The sequence below is a fragment of the Pyxicephalus adspersus genome, chromosome 2 (assembly GCF_032062135.1).
Source record: "Pyxicephalus adspersus chromosome 2, UCB_Pads_2.0, whole genome shotgun sequence".
Classification (NCBI taxonomy): domain Eukaryota; kingdom Metazoa; phylum Chordata; class Amphibia; order Anura; family Pyxicephalidae; genus Pyxicephalus; species Pyxicephalus adspersus.
This window is the reverse complement of record NC_092859.1, coordinates 86880674-86887613: the sequence shown is the minus strand read 5'-3', so window position 1 is coordinate 86887613 and position 6940 is coordinate 86880674. Positions and strand designations below refer to the sequence as shown.

The following is a 6940-nucleotide window of genomic DNA, read 5'->3' as shown; positions in this document are numbered from 1 at the left end:
CATACATTCATTAAAATGGTGAACCAAAAAATGAAAAAGAAATGTATGTGGACACTGTAGGCCTGATTTATGAAAGCTTGCTAAGGCTGGAGAGGATACACTTTCATCAGTGAAGCTGGGTGATCTAGCAAACCTGGAATGGATCTGATCCAGGATTGAAAACATTTGCTAACAAATAGCAAATGATTTAAAAAAAAATCAATTTCAGGTTTGCTGGATCACCCAGTTTCACTGATGAAAGTGTATCCTCTCCAGCCTTGGGGATCTTTCATAAATCAGTCCCTATATGCTGAATGTCCTACAGGCTTTCTTTTTCCCACAACACCTGGTTAATCCTTCAGTCCTGCCTTCCTGAGGTGTGCATGATCATTTTTTATACCTGTACAGTATACCTGAAGATACAGTCCCGTAACCCTGTAGTTGAGCTATGCCCCCATCAGCCTACCTTGTGCAGCTTCAGCATGTTGGCACATGTAAAACACAATCAATACTTCCAGAATGCAGTGCATGTAGGTAGGAAACTACTGTTTATAAGTAATTAAATGTCCATGATATCAGGAAGAGGAGATTTAAAGGGCATGTACAGTATATTTTTACTAATTATTGTGTTGCTTATTACTTTGCATATCAGTAAACAATCTTGGTAGTATTACTCTAGGGAGGATTAGAGAGAGTGATTTTACTTATACTTTAAGCTTTTTTTCTTTAATCTCAAAGAGCAGTTCTCTCAGTTACCACAATGTGACCCTCACCAACTTTTTGTCCTTGTTTCTTACTAGTTCTTTATTGGTTTACTTCTGATCCTGGCACTCCAGGTAACAGCAGGAGTTTTGGGGGTTGTCTATAAGCCAAAGGTATGTTGGATACAGTCATCAAACATCTGCTGCCAATAAAGTTTAAATAAGAATGAGTTACATTTCACTTTTATTGGTATTTTTTGTTTTAGATTAATGCAGCAGTGAACCAGTCTTTACATGCTCTTGTACCTTTAAGTGCACAATCTCTTGAATTTCAACAAGGCTTGCAGGCACTCCAGAAAGAGGTGAGATGAACTGAAATTGTGTTTTATAACATACTGAACGTTTATTACCTCTGGCAGATCACAGTGTAGAGCAGTTTTTCTCAACCAGGATTACATTCCATGGAACACTAGGCATCCTCCAGAGGTTGCTAGGCTTGCTCAATTTAACTGTTGCCAATCTGCAAGGGTGACATTATTCCCATATCCCTGAAGACCTGAAGGTTATTTCAAGGGGTTCTCCCAGGTTAAAAGGTTGAAAGACACTGGTCTAGTGCAATAATTAACTCTCAAAAATGTTGTAGTCTAATTCTACCTAAATAAAATAATATATAGACATGGCTGGTAATAAATGCAAATATATACCTAATATAAAAACAGCCATGGAAATATTAAACAAAAACAACTTGGGGATGCAGTACAATTACTCACTGACAATTTATAACCATGTAGTCATCTGGTAAACCGGGGCTGTCCAATTCCAATACTCAATAGCCAGGATCCTCACATATTTTTAGAATTTCTCTAGCAGTAGTAAATTTGGTAAGCTGTTGTTTACAAAGATTTAAAATCTACTATATTCAAAGATAAGTTTCTCCTTTTATTGAAATTCAATAAATATAATTACATGTAACTGTCCAATATTTCTAAAACCCAAAATGTAGCATGTTTTTTAACTTGACTTACCTCTGACAGCCTTATAAAAGTAAAATATAGCTGTGCAATGTCTACATTATAATACATGTTTTACATAAATAATTATTAAATAATATTATTATATTTGCCTCAGAGTTTAGTCTTTAGTTTTTTCCTTTAGTATGTAATATTTTATATATGGCTTTTTTTTTTACTATTTGTGTTTTATTAGCTAAGTCCTAATTAACAAAATTAAAATATACATTTTAGAAAAAGTGAAGTGTAAAAATACTTTATGATAATTAATAGTGAGTTTACATTTTCTTGACCCATGTTTTTTTTATTTATTAAGATCAAATGCTGTGGTCTCATTGATGGATATAAAGATTGGGATGGTGCTTCTAGTGAAGGCACTGTATCATGTAAATGTACTTTAGCATCAGATCCTGAAATTTATGTTAGTTGTATTGGTGACATGATAGGTCTGTATAAAGTGTAACTGCACTTTGAATGCTTTCATATCTATGTTATATGCCATCTGCCGATGAAGTTACATATAAACCATGTAGCTTGTCAGCACCACCAGCCAGGCTAGACATACACTCTGAATGCTACATTTAAATATAGAGTTCATAATACATAGTCCAGCAGAGCACCTAAACTTCAGGACGTGAAGGTGCAGCTAAGCCCTACTGACAGCTATGGTGCCTTGTCTCCCAACAATGCGAACGCTGCTGCTCTTTTTCTAGACTGACGGTGATGGGATCCAAAGCTGTTGTCTATGGACGGTGGATATCTCCCCACTTACAATAGCAGTCCCTTAGCCAAAATGTGGCATAAACTGCTAACTGTCATCTTAGCCTCGTCCAACGCCTCTGTTTGACAATCCAGATCTCCTCCCAGGCATCTCTACGTCTTTCCTGGATGGATATTCCAAAGATGCTTGGCCACAGGCTAGACACTTGGATTCCCCTTAAGGTTCCTAACACACCTCTCAAAAAATTCATAGAACTTTAACTTAGTACTCCGTAGTATCTATGAACCACAGTGTCATGTTTTATCGCAATTATACAAACATATGATGAGAGTGGAATAGGGATCTGCCAAAGGGTGGCTCAAGGCTTTTACACTCACACACAGGGCCTCAGTATTATGCTATATGCAGGAAAATAACTTTAGAATTTTATCCAGATGATACCAAGACCCTGTGGATTTGTCCCACATATTCCTGGTGGTGTCTAACTTATGCTAGAGATGAGAGAAAGAACCATGTTCCTATTACCATATCAGGTGGACCTGCCCTTTAATCTAATCCTATTGCACTGATATTTTTTGATATATGCACAATGTTATATGGCACCTCTCTCCCTTTGTTTAAAAAAATGCACTTTTATCTGGTTTGCTAGGCTCCTAAAATCTCAGAAAAGGCTACTTTATTGCCATCTCTTATCAGTTGCTAGACAGCCAATTCCCCAATTCTTTAAAACGGCCTACGATTCCCCCCTAGAATTATGCGTAGACAGAGTTAATGACACAGGATGCTCAGGATGATGAATGCAGCAAAATAATTTCCACCTCCACTTTTCCCCAAAATAAACTGCAAATTATAGTCTCTACTCCCTAATATCTTAGAGCCCATCCCATTAAGCCAAGGTTGTTTACTTGTTACAATATAAAATGTTTGTTCTCAGTTTTATTCTGGATACTATATAACCTAAACTGTATATTTTCATAATTCACCATTTTTTATTCCTCTCCCTATATATTTCCACCTCCTTCTTTGTGTTGGCTATTTATTTGTGTTTTGATTAGTATATTTTTGTTAAAAAATACAAACTGCAAAAATCCTTTACCTAACACTAAATCAGTATATAAATCATTAATACTTATGTCATGTGATTTATGGAAATGATACAAATGTAATAAATAAAGATAAAACATATTACTCTGTATATAACTAGTAAAAATGATAAATAAAAACACCTTTTCTTCTTCTTTGCAGACTTGTAGATCTGCATTTGTTGAATACTTCAATAACCATCTTGTTATCATTATGGGAATTGCATTTGGACTCATAGTGGTGGAGGTACTAATTTGAATATTTTAAATATAAGGCCTGTACAAATATTTAGTTTTTTTAAATGAACTGACTAAAAGCAATATATATAAGTTTATTCCAGTGTTGTTTAACTTGTTCTTCGATAGGCAACATTATCACATATCATTATCATATAACATATATTAATTTCTATCAGTATAAGTCTCCCATAATCACAACATAAAAGTGTCCATAAACTGTTTTAATCACAATAGTCACAAATATAAAAGTCCCCTAAAGACACCCACCCTTTTCCAGACCCATGTTCTCAAGCTTAGTTCCACAGAAGTGTTTGGCCCAGGAAATTTTGAATTTATTATTTATTGTGTCATAAAAACCTTATAACCTGGGTTTTAGTAAACAATCAACAAACGTCAGATAAAACTGAAATAATTATTAGTAGTAATTATATTTGTTCCAAATCATTAAATCATTTTGCATATTTCCCAGTTAGGTGTTTAAAGACATGCTCATATTGGTCACTTTAACTGAGATCTATAGTGAATAAAGGATTTACACATACAGTTTGCAGTAATGTGCAGCAAAACTATGCAGTGCATGTAGGTGACATTTACTTAGAATGGGAGTCCATGCACAACTGCAGTGGATGCCAATACTAATTGCAGTTGCAATACTAATGTAATTTTTTTGGACAATGTATTTTTTTTCAACTGCCAGTCTCATAACTTAGTGGAAGATGATAAAATTTTGCACTGTTGTTAACCCATGTTCAATTACAGAATTGAATGGGCCACTGAGGTTCGATTAATGTTTTAGGTTTAAATAAATGGCAGGTTTTGCCCAAAGAACAACATTAGGAGGCATATTTTTGGTGATATGCACCAACATTTACCATATATTACTATTATTATTATTATTATTATTATTATTATTATTAATAAACAGGATTTTTATAGCGCCAACATATTACGCAGCACTGTACATTAAATTGGGGTTGCAAATGACAGACAGATACAGACAGTAATACAGGAGGAGAGGACCCTGCCCCGAAGAGCTTACAATCTAGTAGGTGGGGGAATTTACACACAATAGGAGGAGAGATATGTAGTGGTGGTTTCAAAAGACAAAGGCAAGTTTTAAAAAATGTGTTTTGAGCGCTCTTTTAGCAGAAAGTAGGAGCAAGCCGAATAGGATGGGGAAGACCATTCCAGAGAGTTGGAGCAGCTCTAGAGAAGTCTTGTATCTGTGCGTGTGATGAGGTTATGAGTGAGGAAGTCATTAGTAGGTCATTGGAGGAGCAGAGAGAACGGCTGGGGAGTATTTTTTTACCAAGTCAGAAATGTAAGTGGGACAATAACTGTGGAGGGATTTGAAGGCAAAGCACAGGAGCTTGAATTTGAATTCTAAGGTGAAATGGAAGCCAATGAAGAGATGCAAGGAGATGCAACAGAAGAGGAGCAGTGGGAAAGATGGATGAGTGTGGCTGCAGCATTCATAATAGATTGTAGAGGAGAGAGTCGGGTTAGTGGAATACCAGAGAGAAGGATGTTACAGTAGTCCAGACAAGAGATAATAAGAGCGTGTACAAAGAGTTTGGTGGTCTCAGGGGACAGGTAGGGGCAGATTTTGGAGATGTTGCATAGGTGAAAGTGACAGGACCTGAAAATGTTCTGAATATGGGGGGTAAATGAGAGGGCAGAATCAAAGGTGACACCAAGACAACGTGCCTGAGGGGAGGGCTGAATAACAGTGTTGTTAACAGTTAGATATATGTCAGGGGGAGATGCGGAATTTGAGTTCTTTCTCATACACCTTGCCTTCTGTTTAGGTAAAATACTTGTGAATTACACTTACTAAGAAGAAGGTTACATGAAGAGGTACATTTTCTAACACTGTTGTGCAATAACCAGTTCCAATTTATTTACACTTCAGTAGGCCCATACCTCTACAATGTACTGATTTAACTTCTGTTAAATTCTACATTTAGTATATATCAGGTATATGTTTTCAAAGCCAAATTCTCAACAGATATAAAAATTAACAACTTCAGTAGTTACATATTTATTAAAATATTTCTATAGGCAGATGGTTTTAAGTTTTCATTGATAAGAAATACAATATTTACAATATATACAAAGTTGTCACTGGAAGAGTATAAGGCATTCTAATGGCCCAGCAACTGTCTGAAAAAAGGTTTCTCCCAAATTTGAAAAGATTCTATCTTACTTATTTGTATTTTACGCAAACAGTAAAATATCTGGATAGATCCTTTATCAACCTTGCACCAACATTCAGCCTGGGTGAAGAAGGGTCAGCACCAGCGGCCAGTGAGTTGTGATGTAGCATATACTGTTTATTTGCCAATACTAAACATTGGAGCAATGTTATCAGATGGATGGCTGTTTAATAACTCTTGTGCTGCTTTATTGCCCAATCAGAAGACTAGGTATGTTTTCATCCATGTTCTTGACCAAGCAGGGTTTCCTGGATCACAGAATGGGCTAGAAAAATTTTCATTTTTTGACAAGTAAAGCAGTTCTCGTACATGTATTTTAACTATATTTTAAACTGCTTGTCTCTTAGTATGTTAGCTTGAATCTAATATAGTGGGACAATACTAATACACTTGTCTTGTCTTTCCAGCTTTTTGGTCTCGGATTTTCTATGACATTGTACTGCCAAATAGGAAAGAAATGAGAAGTGTGAGACACTACAAGCTATTCTAGGAAGTAGCCAGCTGAACACTCCAGCAATTGCTTTTTGTTATACATTTAAGACAATAAACTGTAAATATACTTGATACAAAATGTGTTTCCTAACTCGACAGTCATTTTAAGAAACCATCCAGAATTTTTTTACTGTTGTTATTCTTGTTATGTAAAATCTAATTTGTCACAGGTTTGCACATCATTGCTGTTTTTCTAACTTTTCTGATGTAATCTGGTCACAAGCCTTGGCAATTCGAACTTAATTTATGGTAAAGAATGCATAAGCCAAAAGGTAACATTGCAATAACCAATATATCAAGAGATCCACTTTCTCAAGCCTACAAATTCTCCCTATTAGTTCTTTATTGTCATGTCTTGGTTTATTAGCCACCAGGGAAGCTTGCAAAACAGGAGGAAACAAGACCATATGCTTATCTTGAACTGTTCAGGTTTGTAAGCAGCAACCATTCTCATCCAGAAGAAGTTGAAAAGCAGCTTTAGAAGTATAAATCTCTAGGT

At 35.7% G+C, this 6940-nt stretch overlaps 1 long non-coding RNA gene across 1 annotated transcript; it reads left to right on the top strand.

Moving 5' to 3' along the window:
* Positions 1-2110: 2110 nt before the first annotated feature.
* Positions 2111-6520, top strand: LOC140323929 (uncharacterized). The gene is made up of 2 exons (XR_011919463.1): positions 2111-3740; positions 6357-6520. It is a non-coding gene; the product is annotated as an uncharacterized lncRNA (long non-coding RNA).
* Positions 6521-6940: the final 420 nt, after the last annotated feature.